Genomic DNA, 23,878 nt, shown 5'->3' on the forward strand with positions numbered 1-23,878 from the left:
GGAACCTCTATACTGTTCTCCAAGGTGGCTGTATCAATTTACATTCCCACCAACAGTGCAAGAGGGTTCCCCTTTTTCCACACCCTCCCCAGCGTTTGTGTTTGTAGATTTTTTGATGATGGCCATTCTGACTGGTGTGAGATGATATCTCATTTTAGTTTTGATTTGCATTTCTCTAATGATTAATGATGTTGAGCATTCTTTCATGTGTTTGTTGGCAATCTGTATGTCTTCTTTGGAGAAATGTCTGTTTAGGTCTTAAACACAAAAGACCCCGAATAGCCAAAGCAATCTTGAGAAAGAAAAACGGAGCTGGAGGAATCAGGCTCCCTGACTTCAGACTGTGCTACAAAGCTACAGTAATCAATACAGTATGGTACTGGCACAGAAACAGAAATATAGATCAATGGAACAGGACAGAAAGCACGTATGGTCACCTTATTTTTGATAAAGGAGGCAAGAATATACAATGGAGAAAAGACAGCCTCTTCAATAAGTGGTGCTGGGAAAACTGCACAGTTCATTGTAAAAGAAATAAACATTTTTAAAAATAAAAATACAAGTACATTCATTTATTAATCTTTTCATGTAGGGCCAGACCTTTTCCTTAAATATTGGTTTCCTTATTTGAAATCTAAGTCTTTTTGGCAAAAACTCTATTCTTAATGCATCATCTACTATTTCCAATTTCAGTTTCTTTAAAAGGGAGTAAAACATAAATGTAATTGTGAAGCAGTATGACTACAGAATCCTCCTGTATTTTTTATTTGCCCCCATCTTTAAGAGTTGACTCATCCACACCTAATTTAACAGGACTTTGTTTTAGTGATCTTTGGGTTTTTTGTGGTCAGATGATGAGGGACATTTTTAATTCTTTAACAACCCTTTATTGAGGCATGGTTGATATATAAAAAGTTGTAAATATTTAACGTATATACAATTTGATGAGTTTGGGGATAAATACACACTCGTAAAACCTTCACAACTATCAAGACCATAAATAAATCCATGGCCTCCTGAAGTTTCCTCCCGCCATCATCATTATTTTTTTGGTGTGTGGTAAAAACACTTAACATGAGATCTATCCTCTTAGTAATATGATCCAGCAATCCCACTTGTGGGTATTTATGCAAAATTTAAATCAGAGTTTTGAAGAGATACCTGCATTCTCATGTTCCTTGCAGAAGTATTCACAATAGCCAAGACGTGGAAAAACTGTAAATGTCCATCGACAGATGAATAGATATAGAAAATGTAGTATATACATACCATGGATTGTTATACAGCCTTAAGAAAGAAGGAAATCCTGTTATTTGCAACAGCATGGATGGATATGTAGTACGTTATGCTAAGTGAAATAAGCCAGATGCAGAATGACAACTGCTGTATGATTCACTAATATGTAGAGACTCCAGCCTTTTCAAAATTTTCAACTTAGTTTTTATAGAAACAACCTTTTTATTTTGCACTCACATTTGATCCCTTTGCATAATTTGTAATTTCATAATTACATTATATAGTAAACTAGCAAACATAGGTTCTAGAACAAACACAGTAGACTTATTAAGTAAGCTTAATAAGGAAGCATACACTGTGTTGAGGGAACAGAAACGTCCTTTAATCCAAAAAGTCTATTATAAAAAAAATTCTTGATCTCAAAATCTCCTTCCAAGAGTTCATGATAAGTCCTTCCTAGTTCCTTGGGCTTTTCTCTACTTTTCTATTCACCTGCTTCCTTGATTGAGGTCAATACCATCTGTTAAATACAGTTTTAAAATCAGTCAATACCACGTGTTGAGTACAGTTGACCCCTGAACGACACAGATTTGAACTGTGTAGGTCCGCTTACATGCAGAGTTTTTCAGTAGTAAAAAATTACAGTATTACATGATCCAAAGTTGATTGAATTTGTGGATAAGGGGGAGCCATGGATATGGAGGGCAGACTATAAGCTATGCTCGGATTTTCAACTGTGCAGAGGGTCGGTGCCTCTAACTCCTGCATTGTTCAATGGTCAACTGTATTGCCATCTTCCTGAATGAATTGATTTCTTCTTCCTATAAAAATGGAATCCATGGATATTTTTAGCCCTCTGACATGTCTTATTTATTAAGGAGGAGGGTCACTTCTCGACTGCCCAGGAACTTACGAGCCTGACAAGACCAGGGAAGAAACTCACTTCAGTCTTGTTTCTCTGCTTTACCTCTTTTCCTGCTTAGTTTTTCAATGGTGTAAATTGCCCAATCTATCACAGAGTGTTTTCAGAGGCTGCCACTCAACTTAAGCAGGATGAGCTGTGAGCATCAACTTTAGTGGGGGCTCCAGAATTCATAAACCTTATAGAAAAAAATTCTTGGCGACAGTCTAATGGACACTGCTTCCAGACCAAATCAAGAGATGGAAGTTGCCAGGGCAAGCATTCCTCAGGAGGCACCCTTCTGTAACACCCTGCATATGAACAGCCAAAGAATCAAGCCATAAATCCCCATCCTAATTGTACATCAAAATTAACTGTTGAGTTTTGAAAATACAGTAACCTGGGTCATCTCTCACAATCACCAAATTGGAATATTCCAGAGCAGGAGCCCAGATGAAGGAATTAGTTTTTAAAACATTACGGGCGATTACAATTTTCAGCCAAGTTTGAAAAGTCGCTGGAATAAATATATGAAACATAGTTGTATTTTTGGAAAAGTGAGTTTCTAAATGATAAATGTTTTCCTTCTTACATATGGATGTGCCTTTTAGTTTGGAATTTCTTCTACAACAGCAAATGAAGTCATTGCAGAAACTGAAAAACACACCTTCTGATGTAAATCTGTTTGGAAAAAAAAGGGGTCGGCTCAGTGAATGGGTGCCAGGCAGGCAGCCTGTCATCCAAGGTTCTTTGCTGTTCCCTCTGAATCCAAAGGAGGGCTCTTGCTTGAAGCAGCTGCTTCTCAAAACATTAATGTGCATAAGGATCCCCTGGGATGGGTGGGAGAGGTTGTTAAATGTAGATGCTGATTCAGCAGGTCTGAGGTGGGGCCTGAGAGTGTGCTTTCCAATGAGCTCCTTGGTGATGCTGCTGCTACTGGTCCAGGGATCACTCTGCGTAGCCGGAGTTTAAGCAACATTAATCAACCAGTTTTCAACAGCTGCATCTTCTTGGCATTCAAAACTTAGGTCTGTGTTCTCTGATATTTGTTTTCCATTTACAACTGCTAAAAATTATTTGCTACATCCACGAATTATTTCTCTAAGAAATAAAAGAAAGAAGAAGAAAAGAAATATAAACCCTTTAATCACCTTAAACGGAGGTGGGATGTATTCACGCTAGACCATTAATATTGTCAGCTCTTTGCATGTGAATACCAGGAACTGGGTCAGCTCTCTGTAATCGAGGAGATCAGATCAGCTACATTCGTAATAGAGCTAGCCACCCGCAATCCATCTCCCCTTCAGGCCCAAGACACTAAATGCCCGTGACTTATTTTTTTTTTTTTTGTTTGTTTTTGTTTTTGTTTTTTGCGGTACGCGGGCTTCTCACTGCTGTGGCCTCTCCCGTTGCGGAGCACAGGCTCCGGACGCGCAGGCTCAGCGGCCATGGCTCACGGGCCCAGCCGCTCCGCGGCATGTGGGATCCTCCCAGACCGCGGCACGAACCCGCGTTCCCTGCATCGGCAGGCGGACTCGCAACCACTGCGCCACCAGGGAAGCCCCCGTGACTTATTTTTTTCAGGGTTATTTGTTAATTGTAGATGTTGTAGATGATTGATCAGTATGACTATACAAACATGGTGGACATGATGGGGGTGTTTTGCCTTTCTTTCAGTGTATTGTCATTGGTGCAGCATTTCTAGTGTGATAGGAATTTTTTCTTTTATAGTGAAGTGTGAATTTTGGACTGAATTCTATGCAGAGTGTATGAATCCTTCTTAGAGATAACTGTGTTCCCATGTTTCCTCAAAAAGCAAAAATATTTTAGTGAATGTTGTCAATGTGTTTGTCTTCATGCAGCCCAGTGAATGTCTGCACCCTTGAGTATTGAGGAAAAACTCTTTCTTTTTTCACTTATAAAAAGGCCTATAATGCAGCAAAAATTGTAAACCTTTTTCAAATCCTAATCTGCTTTCCCTGAGATCCCATGGGAAATATCAACTGGGGAGAATTTACTCTCATCTCTATTACTTCTATCTGGTATTCTTCATTTGCATGTAGATGATGGCCTTCATTTCTCAACATTTGCTAGGCTCTACTCATGCTAGGCAGTGTGCTGTGTCCATGGATACAGCCTTAAAGTCCTGAGCTTTCTCACCCTGCTCCTAAGGGGCTTGCAGTCCACTTGGTCTCAATTTACACAAGCTGAGCAGCAAATTATCCAGTTAAAAGTTGGTAATATGTGTATATTTTTAAATACTTTCAAGATTCATTGTCTTCACGCGCATTTCTGGGAACAAAAGAGAAGAAAGAAACAGTATAGGTTAGGCAATAGGTAAGAGAGATTGTGCTGAAGGAGAAGATGAACTACACTGGGATAGAGGTGCTGGGAATTCTAATAAACCACACACTGTATCAGTGCTTCCCTCCTTCTTCAAACATTTACTGAGCACCTACTAGGTTCAGCCAAAAGGATCATAGTTTTATGACAACAGTATGTTCCAGGTACAGTATCAAAATGTTGTCTCCGTGAGCAGTTTACATAAACACTGAGATTCTGTTCCTTCATTTATAAGAATAGATCATAATATCCTCCCTGTCCAAAGGCAATGAGCTGAAAAGTAATTTCTGGTTTTCTGTCTATGAAATAATCTCTAAAAAGTAGAGAGAAGGGAGATGGGAAAAACTATGAGCTGGAGCTTAAAGTGACTTTCTGGGATAGTCTCAAATGTAAACCCGACCTGCAGTGTCTCTCATTGAATGTCCGATTGCCCCCTCGCACCCACCCCCCAAGCAGATATCAATTTTCCTTTTACCGGTTAACCAGTAATCTCTGGAACTAAGAACATAGACCCACATGGCCATTTCTGCCATGAGCAAAAAACTATATTTAGATGTTTCAGCTTGTTCTCACTCCATAAAAACCTAATGGGTTTGGGATCTAACGCCATATAGAACTTGGTGTCACACCATTGCCTCTCCACTTGATCCTGCAGGAAGACAACTACCAATGATGCACATAAGTTTTTTGACTGTGACTAGGCTCCGTTCTCTAATTCCCATTGGAACTTCCATTGTAAGAATGACTTGTCATATTGACTCTGAGGCCAAACATAAATGTGTTCAGTGACTGTAACTTTAGGCAAGATTCCTAAACTTTCTTTTCTCAGATTCTCATTTATAACATGGGAATAGAACTGTTTCAGGACTTAATGAGCTCATGTACACATAGTGCCTAGTAAAGTGACCAGGACATTTTCAGCCCTCATTATATTTGTAATTATCGCATTATTGTTTTTATTACAGGAAAAAATTTTACTGACCTGGAGAACAACAGAAGAGACATAAGACTTTTATCCTTTTCCTTTCTAGATTTGTATATATTATAGAAGACACATAAAAATGGGTATTTCTCCACAGATTATCTTACTGTTAGGTATAAAAGTTAATAAATTAGGGAGAAAATTCATAACTAACTACTTGAGCTTTCTGTGAAAACTTACAGAAATAATATACCTTAATTGGTGTTTTGATTCCAAGCAAAAGCAAAAAAGAAGAAAAAAAGGACCTCTTAGGAATAATTTAAAATGAAAAATTGCCTTAGGATACACTTCCTACCTGGTAGAAGTAGGCAAATTGATATAAATATTCTTATGGCTGTCACACACCTGTCCTTGTCCCTAAAGCAGTTCAGTCAGGGGCATGATATTAAGAGGAAGCAGAGGTGGTTACCAAGTACTAATAAAACCCTCGTTCTAGGGAACCAGCACTGTTGGTGATGATGCATAAAATACTTATGCTTCTCACTGGCTGACATGGTGCTTTATATTGACTTTGGATCTTTTTAACCTTGTGACCTCTTTCTCTGTAAAATCAGTTTCCTTTGCTCCCTTCTGAAAATCCATTTCCTGGATTTCGTTTTCAAACTCCATCCATTCTTGTATCTGTTCAGCGGAATCTATGTCTCTTACCAAGGGTGTGGCCAGATATGCTCTTCTTTTCTTTCAGGTCCTAAAACCCTGCAAATACTGTCTTGAAAGGCCAACACATCATGTTGCCACATTATTTTTTCCTAGTCCACCTATTCTCTTGGAACTTTTCACCTGTTTAATATGCATCTAAAGCTTACCTGTCCAGAATCCATCCCCAGAGATGCCAAAGCTCACCACTGTTTTTAAATCTTTCCCTCTATGTGGCATCTCTCCATTTGGGCATGAATTACAAATTCATCCCAAGTGTTCTCTACCTCATGAAAACATGACTGTGCTAGAACGCCAATGGCCTTCATTAGCCTGGCTGATCTATGAATCTGAACCCTCCTGAAATTCATTAAAGGAAAAATAGCTAATTGAAAATGAATGTAAAGACACCCAGTGGGATCTTAAAACCTAGTCTTTCAAAGTGATGTGCTTTGGCCTTAATAGGGCTTTTATTTATTTAATTTCAGGCTTCCCTTGGTTTTTGTGACAGGGTTAGCAGAGGAAACAAGCCCAAACGTCTTGTAAGCTCTCAAACTGGATGCTCATCTCAGGAGAGCTCAGAGGGTATCATGTTTTAAGTATTATCTTTCTGGAACTTGGAATGTGTCTGCTGACAGACAGCTCCCCTGGGTTTTAGCAATGCAGTGCGGTTCAGACAATTGAATAAGCTGAATTAGACAAAGTATTTTATTAAAATAACAAACAGATGGAACTTTGAAAGAATTTTCTTTTTTTTTTCCTAAAGACTTAGAAGTTAGGCTTTGTTACAGAAGTCATTTAAAAGATATTAATGATGGGGCCTCCCTGGTGGCGCAGTGGTTGAGAGTCCGCCTGCCGATGCAGGGGATACGGGTTCGTGCCCCGGTCTGGGAGGATCCCATATGCCGCGGAGCGGCTGGGCCCGTGAGCCATGGCTGCTGAGCCTGCGCATCCGGAGCCTGTGCTCCGCAACGGGAGAGGCCACAACAGTGAGAGGCCCGCATACCACAAAAAAAAAAAAAAAAAAGATATTAATGATGACTTTTCCTATTTCAAGTAAAAAACCCAGAAAGTTCTTGTTGCTCTTTTTTAACCAAATTTAATATGCGGCCAATAACAGAGACTCTTTCAGCCAAACCATGGTATATGCAAATTAGTAATGTCCTTTTGTATTTGCAGATCTTATTTCTTCAGAGTAATAGAAAATGCTGCCTGGCATTGTCTTATTAATCTTCACAACGAATGCTAAGGGGCTAGGTAGGCCGTATTTGGCAATATCCACATGTAATAGAGTTTTTAAAAAATGGGGCAATGAAAATAAAATAAGTCTAGAAACTTGTTAACACTCGAAGTGGAAGTTTAGCAGTGGAAATGAACTAATGTTACCAGAAAAGCTCTTACTCTCTTTTACTTTTCATAATGATTAGCTAGAACATTTTTTCTCATGAATGACAAGATTGCCTATACTGTATTTGACACATGGTGGTTTTCCAATTTGCATCAGACTGTGTGTACGGATGTGTCTATGTCAAGAATAAAATACTTAGGTATTTGATAGATTGGGACTATTTTGCCCTCTACAGGCAGTTCAAGGGAAGAGGCAGAAACTGTCATTCAATGTTAAGGATTGAAAGATGGTAGGTAAAACTTTGGCAGGGGAACTTGTCTCACGGTGGACCAGATCACAACGGGACAGGTAGAGCTCAAAGCCTTTGCTATAGCCACATACAGTGGATATCGGTAGCAACAGAAGCTCAGGTTTTGTTTTAACTTGGATACTTTAACTGCTAGGGTCTCTGGGCCTGCCACCTAGTTCAAAATTCACTGTACTTTTTAGTTCACTGTAGGCTCTCAAAATACGGTAACTGAATGGATAAATGAAAATATAGTATTACCAACAAATACGAGTTCTTTTGTTGGAAGAGTGTGTGAGTGCCAAGTAAAAATATTTTTCTTTATTATGTTCCTTTTACATGCGCATATTCATATGCAAAAACACTGAAAAACCATAGGCCAGCTGATTTTTTTCCTTTTCTTTTTTTAAGGTTAGCTTTCAACTTGCTATTTATTACATGCTGGTGTATCATGTTCCTAAAATACAGTTACTCCTCTGGTCATTTTAAAAATTTGTTCCCAAGTGGCATGCCATTTGATTTGCTGTATTATCTTTGAAGTAATGTATTGATGGAAAGAGGTGTGAACAGGTGTAAAGAGCAGCAGCAGCAGCAGGTACTTATTTACTAAGTACTCATTTATGCCAGATCAAGCACTTAGTAACTTAATTCTCACAACAAGAATCCAACGAATCACGCCATTTTATAGATGACAAAACCAAGTCTTTAAGAAGCCAAGTAACTTACCAGGATCACATAACCACAGAAATGAGATTTGAATTTGTGCACTATGATGACAGAGTCAGGTCACCTCACAACCCCGTCCTGCACCTCCAGTTCCAGAACTAGTGATTGTCCTCAGCTTTGCTTAGTACTGTCAGATATGGAAGCTGGTGTCACCAGATTCTCTGTCTCACCGCCACCTTTGGAGCAAGGCAATTATAACATCCTTGATTTTGGTTGTCCTAAAATGGAGGAACGCTTGCTGGTGGTGGACAGAAGACTCACATTCATTCACAGGCTCGAATGGGTAAAATGGTCACAGCCAACATCCTGTCGTGCTAATTGCTGCTATTTAGAAATAAGGGGTTGGGGGTGAGAAGCACCTATCCCTTCACAGTTTATAAAACACACTGAAGTTAAGGGATATCAAGGGGTGTGCTCAAGCACACACAACTTTTGTGTGGCACAGTCTGGAATTTAATCCACATGCTCTGATGGTAACTGCCGTGTAATCCCCGCCCGTCCAGATGGCCTGAGCCTCTTGTAGTTGTTGCTTGGCTGATAATACCTTTGAATATAAAATAAAAACTGGTTGGATATTTTTCAGAATATCTTTCGTTTCAGATACATTCTTAATCCATCAAAAGGGACATTCTAAATAAAGACTTGTTTCTACATGATGTGTTAATGAAGAATGGCAGGGAAAAACAAAACAAAACAAAAACGCTTTTAGGGAAGTTTATTTCAAGCCAAACTACAGCTGGTTGAAGAATGACAATACAGTATCACACAACTGCCACTACTCCTAAGTAATTGACTTTACAGGTTTTTAGATAGTCACTGGCGTGTCTTGTACTTATGACTAAAAAGTGCACTAACAATCTATAGCAGTGTTACAACACAGATAGCACATTGTCAGATGCTGCTATGGATGAAAACCTCTCATTTGCTCTCGATCTGTTAGCATGAACCACTTGAGAGTTACAGATGCATTTATTACTGGCATTTTCCAAATGGCAGGGACATTTGTTGCTAACAGTCTCTGATGGGAAGGAGGAATTTGGCATTAAGGCTAAAGTTAGCTAACACTTCTTGAACTAGACAGGGTGTGAGTAGTGAACACCTGACACTACTTGTGACCATCGAGCCTGAATTGTGTTTAATGAAGGCACCCTCTTTTAATTTTAACCTTTTTCAATATAAATCCAACCTTTTTCCTAAAGCTTCTTCCCTTCACTTAATTGGACATCCTCTTTTATTTTTCCTCCTCTTGTCTGTTACATAATGTGCCCTGTATCTTTTTACATATTTGTCATATTCTTCCCTTGTATTGGAACTATTTATGTATCATACTTTCCCCTTTACTCCTCTGTCCCTTCTCTACCCCATTCCTTAAGAAAACTGTATTTTCCGTGAGGGAAGGGCTCATGCAATTTTTATGTGTATATGTGTGTGTCATCAGCCTCTAGCACATATTACTGTTATATATTAATGAGTCTGTCTCATATTAGTGTCTCATTATATGAATGAAGAAATGAATTAAATGAGGAGTGAATTAAATGTGTGATGTAGTTTAGCTCACTACATGGAACCAAGTAAAGTAGGCCATCCACCCTAAGTTTTTTAGTTTGGATCAAAACCACCATCCTACTAATAATATGGGTTTTTTTTTTCTTGCATAAAGGTGGTAGAATTACTGGCCAAATATTTTGTTAGCATCTCATGCCAAAACTTCCACTCATCAATGATTTATTTCAATGATAATTACCCAAAATCTCCAAGTGTAAGTATCAGATGTTGAATATTAGTGTCCTGGTGCTAGGGGAGCCTTTCCCAGGCTTTTACATATGCTTCTCAATGTGATTCCAATTTTAGCATACAGATCTTTTATTTACTGTCAAGTCACTTAGCCTATTGGTTAAGGGAATAGAGTGTTCATAGCATTTCTTGAATATATTCTACATAATACCTTACCAATTCCTACTTTGCTGCTCTATTAACATTCAGGTAGAGGGGAAAGTTAGGGAAGGATGCCAATCCCATGTGTAGGACAAAAGTGGAAGTCATTCACAGTATAATTTGCATCAGTTGTTTTCTCCCAAGTGATTCTGTATTAGTGCTAAATATAATAGTACCAACTTGCATATGAAAAACACAAAGAATTGGTCACCAGTTTTTTTCAAATGTAAGGTGCTATCAATTTAAAAATGCATCACTATTTTATGAACCATGGAGGAAGAAAAAAATGGTGCCAGATTAAGCAATGTGGGTTATTTTAAGCTATATCTTGATTTCAGAGATATGAAAATAGATTAAATGTCTGGTTCTTAGAATAGATGAAATATGGTATTTTTTCAGTAAGTAGTTATATAGTGTGTATTCAATGCTCTATACTTTCAACAATGATAGCCTTCTTTTTTGAAGGGTGGAGATACACAGGGTGTTCACGACACTTACTCTTCTAGGAAACTGTCTAAAACCTAGTGTGCTTTGCAAGACCTGTCACTGCAACTCTAATTTCTGGATGTGTGAAGGTCTGTTCACTCTCTCAGATTCTTACATACAAACTTAAAGCGTGTGTATTGCCACAGCTTTCCAGAAGGTAACATCTATCCCACGAAGCTTTCAAATCTTTTATTAGGCACTTTTCGTGGCATTCTTTGGCCTATACTATGGCAGGCTTGCTCAAAGCAGTTTGTTGTACACAGAAAGTTAAATATTCTTAAACATTAAAAACTTTCACCAACATTAGTATTTCAATTAGCAACAAAACAAACATATTCTTACACTCCCCCTACGTTTTAATGTCAAAGAGAGTATGAGTACAAATCTCAGCAATTAGCATAAGATGGGTGAAGTAAGAAGGGTGTGTTGGAATAGGACGGCGAAAATGGGGGGCCTTGGCCTTGCTATTGTCCATTCTACACATATTTGACCTTCAGTCCTTCAATTGAGGGACAGCAAACTGCTCGAGACTACTCCTGTGATCCTTTGTCATTACTTTCTTGTCTCCTTTGTCTCCCGTATTTATCTTCATCTCTGCTATGGGTGCAGCGGATTAGCACATACTGCCACTACTACTACTACTACTACCACCACCACTACAACCACTACCATCACTACCACTATGACTAACTCATATATATTTAGCAACCGTCACGTGCCTGGCAATATTCTGTCGTTCATATATGTATGTATATATATATATATATGTATAGTTGATTTACAATGTTTCTGCTGTACAGCAAAGTGGTTCAGTTATACATATATATCCTTTTTCAGATTCTTTTCAATTATAGGTTATTATAAGATATTGAATATAGTTCACATATATTAATCAATTTAACTGATTTACTTTAAAAATAGCCTTTATCTTTTCAATTAATTTTAGTTTTACAGCAGAGTTGAAAATGCAGTACAGAGAATTCTCATATACCCTTCATCCATTTCCCGCAAATGTTAACATCTTACACAACTGTGGTACATTTGTTGAAATTAAAAAATTAACATTGATACATTACTATTAATTAAGTTCTAGACTTCATTTGGATTTCACAAGTTTATTCACTCATGTCCTTTATCTGTTCCAGGATCCATTCCAAGATAGCAAGTTGCATTTAGTTGTCATGTCTCCTTAACCTCCTCTGATCAGTGACAGTTTCTCAGTCTTTCCTTGTTTTGCATGATGACTGTGACTGTTTTGAAGAGTACTCATTGGGTATTTTGTAGAATGTCCCTCAATTTGGGTTGGCCTGCTGTTCTTCCCATGATTAGACTGGGATTATGGGTAACTAATTCACTTTTCTCAACCTATAAAATGATACTGTTATGATTCTATTTTAGAGGTGAGGTGACTGGGGCAGAGAACAGTTGAGTAATTTGAGGGTCTGGGTTTGAACCCAGAAAGTCTTGTTATAAACCCGGAACTCATGAACACTATGTTATATTGAGTCAGGATTTATAAATTGGAATCGTTACTTCCTTAGTATCTCTCTAGTATTTTTTGGCTTCAGATTACTGTGAGTCATAGATTATCTGTGAAACAGTAATAATAATTGTACTTAATATGCTGTTGCTCACCACATTATTTGGGTTTACTAAGTTTCTGGACCGTGTTCGCTGTTAGTATTGCAATTATTTTTTTATGAAGGGGGGCTCTGTCTAATTTTTTAGTTGCATAATCACAGTTCTGTGAACCTGAAGGAGATTTGAAATCATAGGTTTTGTTGATTCCACCCTTTATCTCACTTCTCAAAGGAAGTGTGCTGGCGCTCTGTTTGCGTGCCTTATTTGTAGGGAGAAAGTACTCTGTGAATTCTGCAAAGCAATCCCTGTACAGAGGAGGAAAACGTGGATACTCTAATAGTCCCTGCAAGTTTGGGAATTGATGAAAACGATAAGGCCACTTTCCAAATGAACTTTTAAAATTTCTAGGAATAGACGGCTCTCAGAGTTAGGCTATAGAAAAAAAATAACATTAGAGAAAATTCCAAAAATGTTAGTTTAGCAGACTGTGTCTGTACATATGCTTATGCATGTTCTTTGGAAGCAAATACTCTAGCATTTAGCAGTACCAGAATTTCTATGCCAGTAATGTTAAATGGAAATCCTTCCCTCTCAAACTGGAAAATGTCTTGTAGGTTAGCATGTGTATAAAAATGCGGATGCCTTTCTCTAGAGTAAGAATTGAGGGAAAATAAAATAGCTATGAGATGTGTTCATTTATTGAGGAAAACATGAAAAAATTACTCCAGAATGGTGTTATCAACTTAAAATTAGATATGCTTCTTTCTTTTCTTTTCTTTTTTTTTAACATTCTATGCACTTTTATTTTTGTAAAATGTAAACTGAGAAGTACCATCTACCTTTCAATAATGGAGATACTGGTACTTCATATGCATGAACTGCTTCCATTTTTGCTGCTAAGTCCTTTATTTTATTTTATTAAAAATTTTTTTTTCACATTTCTATTTTTAATTTTTTTAACATCTTTATTGGAGTATAATTGCTTTACAATGGTGTGTTAGTTTCTGCTGTATAACAAAGTGAATCAGCTATACATACACATACATCCCCATATCCCCTCCCTCTTGCGTCTCCCTCCCTCCCACCCTCCCTATCCCACCCCTCTAGGTGGTCACAAAGCACTGAGCTGATCTCCCTGTGCTATGTGGCTGCTTCCCACTAGCTATCTGTTTTACATTTGGTAGTGTATATATGTCCATGCCACTCTCTCACTTCGTCCCAGCTTACACTTGCCCCTCCCTGTGTCCTCAAGTCCATTTTCTACATCTGTGTCATTATTCCTGTCCTGCCCCTAGGTTCTTCAGAACCATTTTTTTTTTTAGATTCCATATATATGTGGTAGCATACGGTTTTATTTTTCTCTTTCTGACTTACTTCACTCTGTATGACAATCTCTGGGTTCATCCACCTCACTACAAATAACTCAATTTCATTTCTTTTTATGGCTGAGTAATATTCCATTATATATATGTGCCACATCTTCTTTATCCATTCATCTGTCGATGGACACTTAGGTTGCTTCCATGTCCTGGCTATTGTAAATAGTGCTATGCTTATTTCTAATCTCGCATAGATTGAGTTCCTGCTATGGGCAGGGCACTTTCCTTGGTGCTATGTCCTAGATCACATATTACAATTAATACAGAATTTTCTGCTAAAAGGCTATAATGCTTGGAAAAGTATTTTTCAGCTCTACAAAGGGAATATTTTCTCTTAGGAGACTATTGATGCTCTTGAGCTAAAGTATTGAAAGGTAAACTTCATAAATCACAAGAAAATGCCCAAATTGGAGATAGAAAGCAGTTTGGCCAGGGATCACACAGCAGATGTCCTCATTGGGTGGGATATTGACTTGCTGAGTTTTTTTGTGCTTTCCAACTCTAAAATCCTGAGTTTTTCTAATGTTAAGCTACCTGATTGTAATTACAAACCTCTGTCATCATTCAAAGATTTGGAAGTCAGACTTCCTGCTGGAAGTGTTAAAAAATACTTTGGAAGGATCAGTAAGTAGTCTTGATTCAGATTTTTCAAAACTGCCACCTTCTTGGTGTCATGTGTGTTGCATCTGTGGCTGTAATGCATGTGGTTGTGATTAGCTGACACTTGTCCAGCAGTTCGTATTTTTAGGTTTCTCTCAGTGATGCCAAGCAGTGGAAAGCATTATTTCTTTGCCTGGATTTCTCATTGCATGTGTACAAAATGATATCTTTATGTCTATAAAGGAATGAGACTCTATAGCTACCTGCCCTGTGTTCCCTTCATATCAATGGGAAGGAAATAAATATCCAAATTTAAATGGGATTCTAGTCCCTTTATTAATTTTTCACAAGGCTTTCATTCTATGTTTTTGATGGATTACATCAAATCAAGCATGTTTATTTTTCTGCTCTGTAAAATCAACTGAAACTCCTTATTTCTCACTGCTAAACCTGCTTCTCCTACAGTCTGCTCTGTGTCGAAGAAGTTATTCCATTTCCTCAGTTAGAGCAAAAGCCTCAGGGTTATTCTTGACTCGTCTCTTTCTCTCCTACACCACGTCCAAATCAGCAAATCCCGTTAGCTTTATCTCCAAAATATGTCCAGAATCCTATCACATCTCACATCTCTGTTACTAGCATTCTGGTCCAAGCCAGCATCTTCTCTTTCTTGGATTATTTTAAGAACTTTCTACCTAGCCTGAGTCCAGCTTTGCCAAACTGTGTTCTGTTCTCCGTAAGTAGCCACGGTGATTCTGTTAAAATGTAAGTCAAATCATGTCTCTCTTCATCTCACTCAGATCAAAATCCAAATTCCATGCCAAATATAGAAAATCTCTCTTCCTTTATCTATCCGACAGCATCATTTCTTCTCTTTCTTCTCTCCACACCAGCCACACCACCCGCTTTGCTATATTTGAACACACCATAACTCTCCCACTCAGAACTTTTGAAATCACTGTTTTCCTTTTCCAAAACGCTCCTCTCCAAGATACCCATCCTCAAGGTTTGCTCCCTTACTTTCTTCATGGCCTCTGTTCCCTCTTTCACTCAACAGAGAGGCCCTTTTTGATTACCTCAAACCAAAGGCCACCACCTCCAACCCACTCCTCACTCTGTCATTCCTATACGTTGTCGCCATGTCACCTGCAACCACCTAACATACTTATTTTATTTTCTGTCTCTCCCCATTAGAATATAAGCTCCATGAAAGCAGAGATGCATCTGTTCATTTTGTTGCCTTATCACCAAGTGTAGAATTGTACATGGCACATATACGAGGTCAATAAATACTGAATGAATATAGTTTAAAGACAGACCGTCATTAAATTGGACTAGGCCAAACACATGTATAGATCAACTTTCAGTAGAATATATAGTATGGCTTATATTTACACATATTCAAATTTGGTCTTCAAATGTATTTTCATATTCCCTAACTATAAATATTTAGTGCTATGGGAGGGAATGATGTCAATTATTTTAACTCCTTTGACATTTGAGAAACTGCTTGGAACTTTTACTATTCACCAATTGTGTTTTTTTCTCTAGATCTAATATCTCTTTTTCTTATTGAACATTCTCTTCAGTGCAATTTTAAAAACTATTTTACCACAGTTTTTAAATCTTGTTTTTTTTTTTTAATTTATAAAGTCTAACTCTAGTATAAATCAGCGCCTATAATGCTATCTATATAACTCAGTATCTTCCAGAATGTGTTTTCTCTGTCAAAGACTGTGGTTCACATTATCATGGATGTCATACAGATTTGGAACTGAAAGTGTAACTATGTTCCTGTTATTTGCTTCTGTCATAATTGTCAAATGCGTATCAGTAGAACTTGCAAAAACACTTAATGGTATTAGATTGATAGTAACATTCTTTCACAATGTAGTATTGACTGTGCTATGCTAAAAATAGTCATTTCATTCAATAGGAGAAAAAAAAATGGGCTAGACAAGTGAGAAATCGAAGATATGCCCTAGTCTGTTTTGAGTAGAAAAATATATTTTCCATGTTTTTCTTCACTTTTCTCAAAGCAACTAAAATTTGTAAGAGGATGATTTTTTAAAGTTGTGTACATGATTAAGATTAGAGAAATAATAAAACTGACATGACACATATTTTAAGCTTCCAGACTCATATTTTTGTATACACACAATACGTAGCTTAGAAATCATTGTGCTATTAGATTGACTTTTTAACTTACTGGATATTGGTGTTCTAATTTAGATGCATGTGTATGACCCCCATGTCTGTTTTAGGATAGATTTAATCATAAAATGATTTGTGTTGGGCAAATTAGAGTAAACTCACTTGAGTAATTAATTTAGGTGTTTCAAGGAGTTAATTTAGGTCACATAAATAAGAACTTTGTCTCAAGGAATCCTTTACTACTCTGTATTGCCATTTTACCTAGATCTTTTTTTCTTTCCATCCAGAAGAAAATCTGTTGATAAGCTCTGTGTCATTCTTTGCTGTTAATCGAGGTCTTTAGTATACTGAGTACTGTATTAGAGTCTATGGCATGAGTTCATTAGAAATGAAATTTTGATCAGTCTCTACTTAGAATAATTGCTTTTATCTATATTTTTCAGGCTCATAGTTGAGAATAATATTGTTGAAAATTTGGGTCAATTTATAGTTGATCTTGAATCACAGACTGACAGAAAGGGAGACATCTTGTCACTAATATGTGTGTTGTGTATGACTATAGTTATCTATATAGTCATATATATTATTAACAAGAGAGATTTGTGCATTGTCATGTGCATTCTTCTATAGCTTGTAGTTACTGCAACCTTTCAGGTCAATAAAATACTAGTTCTGATTTGGTTTAAATTTCTAATATAGGCGTTTATACTAAGTTTCTTTGAGTAATGCTGGGCACTTATATTAACAGAAAAGTAACTGTTTATATCACCTGTTAATAGAATGCATATTACTTCCACTAAATAATTTTTCTTCTCTTTGTGACCTGTTCTTCATTATCAGACATGGGGAAACATTAGTAGTCATGGCAGTTTAACCACTTTGAAGCTTAAAAATAACTCATTACTTTTTAGGCTGTGAAAGTATTTCCAAAATGCCAAACACATGAGTAGCAAGTTCTATTTTGCATTTTAAAAATAAATTAGATGAAATTATCACATTAACTCTTTCAGGAAGGTAGGATTCATTTACCTAAATGATCATGTTAGTATAAGAAGTATTACCCTACTGATGTGAAAACGGTAATTGAAGTTCCAAAAATTACACCCAAGGGGTAATTTCTATCCTGACAGCTGTGTGCATATTAGGACAATTAAAGTACCAAAGGATTCTCATTTTATTTCTTGGTTATTATGTCTAAGGATATCGATGGCACATTATTGAGATCTGTTCAGGATCCAATGATTAAAATAAAAATGATGATCTCATCATGTTATTCACATAGCACAGTTATCCATTTCTCTTTTGATTTATAACTTATTTTTGCCTAATGCAGTTTAGTCAAGTCTCCTGGGCCTATATACTTTTTAGTTTTTGATAATCTATACTAATGGACTGCAAGGGTTGCAATATAATCTAATGAAGTGGCTAAACCCAGAGTCTTGGGAATGGATTATGATAGTGTGAAGCAGATCGTGTTTGTTTATCCTAATTTTATGACTGATTCACATTTATTAAGCAGGTCCTTGCTGGATGGGTAGTTCAGAATGGCTTAGATTTGAATAGAGAGTTGGAGAGTATCAGCAGAGGCAGCTTCTAGGAATAGGAGTAGAAGCCCGACAAATATTTAAAATAAACACTGTGAATCAACATTTGGTGTTACCTGATAATTCTCAAAACTCTATTCTCTATTTAAGGCTTTTTCAGTAGATTTATTTATTTTATTTATTTTTTATTTTTAGCTGCATTGGGTCTTTGTTGCGGTGCGTGGGCTTCTCATTGCAGTGGCTCCTCTTGTTGCGGAGCACGGGCTCTAGGTGCGCGGGCTTCAGTAGTTGTGGCACGCGGGCTCAGTAGTTGTGGCACATGGGCTTAGTTGCTCCGCGGCATGTGGGATCTTCCCGGACCAGGGCTCGAACCCATGTCCCCTGCATTGGCAGGCAGATTCTTAACCACTGTGCCACCAGGGAAGTCCCCTCGATTTAGCTTTGATACAATTGCGTATTAGTTAATCAGGGTCATTGTATATCTATGACCAGTACTTCTAAGTTATATTTATTACTATCTTCCTGAATGTGGCTGGCTATTAAGCATGTTCTGTCCATGAAAATTACCGATATATTAACGGTAAAAATATGAAAAAAAAGTAGACTCACACCATTCCTAGGTACAGTGTCACACCTTTAATTGAAATGCCTGTTTGTATGAAAGCATTATGAATTGCAGTTCTGTGTATACATTTCTGAATATGGCAAACTTAAAAAATCATTTTTTCTTTGTGCTTCATGTGTAGTACTAGAAGAAAGTGATTTGTGGCTAATTTAACATTTAAGTAAAATTAACATTTATCCCAGGGCATTCTAGGTACTACAGCCTGTCCCATTCATTAGGACATTTTGTACTTATCTGCAGAGCCACTCTCCTCAGAAGAGAATCTGCTAAATTTCTGCAGATTCTTATCCAGCATCAATCACTTTGATTAGGGTCTCACTCCACGAACCAGGCAGCTTCTCTTCCACAGCACCTCCATATGTCTCCTACAGCTGTTCTACTTTCTAGGCAGAACGTGACTCCCTTTGACTCATAGTTTGTGTCCGTGTCAAAAAGACAGTCGATAGCTCCTTTAATATTTTGATTTGCCTAAGACCCTTAGGGCTTGGAATATTACTAGTGGCCAGTCCTGAATCTGGAAACTTTAGAATGAGAGAAATTGTGCTCATGAATGTTTTGATGGGTGAAGTATTTACATCAATAATGATGCTAAGGAACTGTTTGAAGAGCAGGGATAGGGCAGAAACTTTACTTATGAAAAAATTTCTCCAAGGAAATTTTCATTGTGCAACCCAGTGATGAAAGGCTACCGTCTCTTTTGTTTTATGTTAATGAGGGTTAGGTTGCCTTTTCTTCTTCTCTGTGGTTGGTTTACAGTCTGCAGATTTTATATTGGAAAATATTTTTTAAGGTTAATGTACTTGTATTATTATATTATACGATGGAAAGCCAGAACAGCTATTATACATTAACTCCAGAGCCAACAGAATATTTCTGTGTGTTTTAGAACCTCCGCAATACCCAAAATGTTAGCTGCAATAGCTTCACTGTAATGAAAACATGTAGAATAAATAAAATGGGAGAAAACAGGTTCAGAGTACAAGAAACTTTCATTTCTATAAATGGCAACATGGTTCATTCATACCTAAAAATATAGAGTTTTTGTGGATCTTAATGTAAAAAGACAAAGCAAAACATCTTTGAAGAAATAGTAGAGTATTACCTGAAGCTTGCTGAATAAACATTTTTGGGGAAAGATAATAAAGCTTTTGAACTTGAACTTCTAGGATTTCAATGGAAAGATCAAGCATCTAAAGACTTGATTATCCAGTTGAAAGAATGATGTTGGGATGCCTTTACATAATTCGGTAAGATTTTAGTATTGAGCTGCTGCCTTTAATTAGAATAGCTACCAAAATCAAAAGACACTAGTTACCATTCCATGAATGCTCTAAATGAAACCCCAATGTACCTGCTCATGGATTTGGGAGGGTTATATAAACATTTCCTATCACCAACAGCATGAATGGTTTTTAAAAGAAACTAACTTGAAAAATAAAGGTGTTTGACTTCTGGTTCTAGTATGTTATACCCTTGAGTTTCATATGGCTCTGTTGGTAGCAACTTAACCTTGTTCGTGGAAACCTAGAAGTCATCTAAATGTTACTTGATGATGTTTTATCTCAAAGGCAAAAACACTAGAATACTTCAACTTCCCATACAGAATTGTACCTTCAAACTAATGTATAGTTGTTGAAATGGAAGAAGGAAGAGGCAGATGAAGTAAAGTAGTTACAGACTTGATAGGAGGTGCGAATGAATAAGTAATTGACCATTTGACTAGTTAAGAACCATTGCACATTTCATTATAGCTATAATTTTTTGAGTTCATGAAGCCATATTCAAGTAGGAATATACACACTCATTTTTAATAAATATAACAATCAAAAGTAAGTCATTCTGGGATAAAGATGTGGTACATATATACAATGGAATATTACTCAGCCATAAAAAAGAACTAAATAGTGCCATTTACAGCAACATGAATATATTAACAAATGACCCATACACTTAAAAAGTTCTCAGTCTTGGTCTTCCCTGGTGGTGCAGTGGTTAAGAATCCACCTGCCAATGCAGGGGACACGGGTTCGATCCCTGGTCGGGGAAGATCCCACATGCCGTGGAGCAACTAAGCCCGTGCACCACAACTTCTGAGCCTGTGCTCTAGAGCCCGCGAGCCACAACTGCTGAGCCTGCGCACCTATAGCCCATGCTCCGCATTGAGAAACCCATGCACCGCAACGAAGAGCAGCCCCCACTCGCCGCAACTAGAGAAAGCCCGTGCATAGCAACGAAGACCCAACTAGCCAAAAATAAATAAATTAAAAAAAATTTTTTTAAAGTTCTCATATTTAAATATTCATTTGTCATTGTGTTATATCATATTCTACTTCATTTTTAGGAATAAACTTCAAAAAGAAATTTTCTCTAGAAATGCTCCAAAAACTTGAAACTGATTTTGGTTACATCAGTTTTACTCTGCATTGGAAGTTCACCGAAGAATTAAAATTAATGATTTTAATATCTTTTGGGAAACTTCAATCCTAATTTATCTCCTAAAATCACAGGAAAATTGGTAATGGTATAATTCATCCCAATTAAAACAAATTAAGAAGTTCTCAGTCTCAATAATCTTGGGCATATTTTAATAATCTCTTTAACTTCAGTCTGTCTTATTTTCCCCACCATTGACCTCTTCAATTGGGAACCAAATCTTATGATCCCATCTCTTAATTTGTTCACATAATTAATTGCATTTACTTATATATTCACATGTCTTTCCATTACTATAAGACTTCTTGATGACTAACACTCCACGGTGGTGTCAAATATTAGCAGTTAAATGTCTGTTGAATTAATGAGCAAATGAATGCATGGAAGAATGCAAAGTAAACATTTATTAATATAGAGTAGGGGAAGGAAACCTAACCGGTGGTACCAAAGAAACCTTTGTGATTGATAAGAACTAGGTCTTTAACCTCTTGAGAATTAGAAATTCTGAACATGAAGGTTGGGGCATATAGATAACTTACATGATAAAGTTATTTCTTTGAAGTGGCTGAAATGAATATGTTGAAATATGTCCAGATTTAAAGTTTTAATCTATAATTTTCTATACCCAAAAGCTATTATTAATGGAAGTTAAGGTTTCTATTTAATTATTATTTTTTTTTTTTTTTTTTTTTTTTTTTTTTTTTTTTTTTTTTTTTTTTTGCGGTACATGGGCCTCTCACTGTTGTGGCCTCTCCCATTGCGGAGCACAGGCTCCGGACGCGCAGGCCCAGCAGCCATGGCCCACGGGCCCAGCCGCTCCGCGGCATGTGGGATCCTCCCAGACCGGGGCACGAACCCGCGTCCCCTGCATCGGCAGGCGGACCCCCAACCACCGCGCCACCAGGGAAGCCCTAATTATTATTTTTAAAAGCAAGATTCCACTCCTGGAGAGACTGAAATAGTCATTTCTTATTTCCCTCTCTCCCTCATCAACTAAGTCTTACCTGTCACTATAACCAGTTGTTTATATCTCCAAAATGTATCTAGAATCTCTATCAGCTTTTATTTCTAATATTTACCTCCATTATCTTTCTTATTTCTGTAGTATCTTACACACTGCTCCTTGATTTCTCTTTTTAAAACCCATATCTGGTCATATGATTACTAATGCTCAATTTTCATGATTTCCCATTGCGTACAGAATATAAGCTTCTTGAAAAGGCATTCAAAATTGTACAACCTGTTCCACACATACATGTTCATCCTTTTCTCTGTCACTCCTCTTTGTAGCCTCTCCAATCTATGTAACCCATTATAATCACCAGGCTTCATGAAGCCCAATTTTTGAATGGTATCAAGTTCATGGAAACATCTGACATTCAAAGAGTAAATAAAAGTATTTCAAAATAATTTCATCTGTCTCACAATGAAACACCAAGGTGGTAGGGGGAACTATTATTAGTTCACAGCTAACATCTTAAATATTCTTGCCCACCATTCGTGTCTCCTCGGGGTGCTATCTTGATTGGAAGGATAGTCTCTTATTCTCTCTTCCACAGCAACTCTTCCCACTCCCCGAAACTCTGCAGTAATTGCTTTATTTTTCTACTCTACCTGCCTCAACATTTTAGTTGTAAATAAATTTAGCCTGTTTTCTTTTGTATTTTATCTACTTCACTCATTACTCAGTTTTTTGTTTGGTTTGTTTTTTACAATAAAGGAAAATTCATAAGCTGATGCTACAAGCAAAGCTCTTCTCTGTCAGAGTCGGAAATGGGAGAAAGTTTGAAATACTCATTTTTAAATAACTTTTGTCCTCATTACAAGTCTACTTTATATCACAGTTATTCAGCATATGCTACTGAGAAAGAACCCCCCTTTCCTTGTTTTTTCTTTTCCTTCTCCTCATTCAAAACACAATGTTTTTTCAGCTTAGATGCCCCAATTCCTTAAGTCAGAATTGTCTATACCCTTCTCTATGCTGTCTCAGCTTTTTGCCTGTTCTTCTGGTGCACTGTTTGCCTTGAACAATTATATCTTAGCTGTTTCCTCTCCTAGACTGTGAAATATGTGATGACTTGGACAGTGGTCTTATTCATGTTGTTATCCCCAGTACTAAGTAAAGTTCCTTTTACAAAGGAGAGATTCCTGTATGTGTTTGTCAAATTGATTTCATTTGACGGACTATATTTCAGAGGTAGGTTTAAATAAATTCACAGGCAGTTATACTTTAGCCTGTCAATAAAAACTATGTAGAGAAAGTGTATGCATCGTTAATCACTTAAAAACATTGATCAGGGCTTCCCTGGTGGCGCAGTGGTTGAGAGTCCGCCTGCCAATGCAGGGGACACGGGTTCATGCCCCGGTCTGGGAAGATCCCACATGCCGTGGAGCGGCTGGGCCCGTGAGCCATGGCTGCTGAGCCTGCGTGTCCGGAGCCTGTGCTTCGCAACGGGAGAGGCCACAACAATGAGAGGCCCACATACTGCAAAAAAAAAAAAAAAACAAAAAAAAACATTGATCTCTGATTTCAGTATGAAATCTAATCATATGGATAGCATGAGGCATATAAAATTATGATCAGTGTATTTGGCCAAAGTAATTTTCTCTTCATATTTATAATTTTGTTGGAAGTAGTTGGACCAACATTATAAAACCGTGTCTTTAATTTGATCAGCTTTACCCA

General features: G+C 37.3%; 1 protein-coding gene across 1 annotated transcript in view; it reads left to right on the forward strand.

Moving 5' to 3' along the window:
• The window catches only part of IL1RAPL1 (interleukin 1 receptor accessory protein like 1), a gene marked incomplete at both ends in the record, with an annotated part of 1,135,095 nt that overhangs the window by 253,245 nt on the left and 857,972 nt on the right, over positions 1–23,878 (forward strand). The window lies entirely within an intron of this gene.

Source organism: Hyperoodon ampullatus, assembly GCF_949752795.1.
Source record: "Hyperoodon ampullatus genome assembly, chromosome: X".
Taxonomy (NCBI): domain Eukaryota; kingdom Metazoa; phylum Chordata; class Mammalia; order Artiodactyla; family Ziphiidae; genus Hyperoodon; species Hyperoodon ampullatus.